The sequence below is a fragment of the Trachemys scripta genome, chromosome 9, assembly GCF_013100865.1.
Source record: "Trachemys scripta elegans isolate TJP31775 chromosome 9, CAS_Tse_1.0, whole genome shotgun sequence".
Taxonomy (NCBI): domain Eukaryota; kingdom Metazoa; phylum Chordata; order Testudines; family Emydidae; genus Trachemys; species Trachemys scripta.
In genome coordinates this window covers 38,280,477-38,281,046 of record NC_048306.1, presented here as the reverse complement: position 1 = coordinate 38,281,046, position 570 = coordinate 38,280,477, and positions in this window count along the sequence as shown.

Sequence of the window (570 nt, the reverse complement as noted above, 5' to 3'; positions counted from 1 at the left end):
AGGAGGAGGAGAAAAGAGAGAAGGCTAGGGAGGAGGCCCCCAACCATGGCTGAAGGGCTGTCGCCCTATACAAAGATCTAAGCAGCTAATCTACCCACTGAAGACCAAATGTGGCCTGCAGCCCATAGTTAGAGCAATAGCTACTGTAGCTAAGCCTGAGACTAGGATGTGGAATACTGAGGGCTGCAGATTTCATGACTCATGAGCAGGCTCTGCAATCCAGGGTACAGCAGAGCAACATTTCGTAGGCTTCACTGAGGGAAAACCACATGGGAGCCACTTTACCATTTTTCTTCTGGTTGCACCCTTCTCAAATCCCTGCCCAAAGCCAAGGATCAGGGTGAAGCATGCAGTGTCTGACATTGGGTTGGGTGTAAATTGGTGCCAGTTTACACCCGCAGAAAAGCCGGCCCTAGGACTTTTTTCATTGGAGCAATTTAAAGATTTTGCATCTTTGAAACACTTCCCACACGCCCTTCCAAGGTAGGTAACTTCCATTATCTTTATCCCCATTGTACAGATGGACAAAGCGCAGAGAGTTGCCCAAAGCCACAGAGGACGTGAGCATCA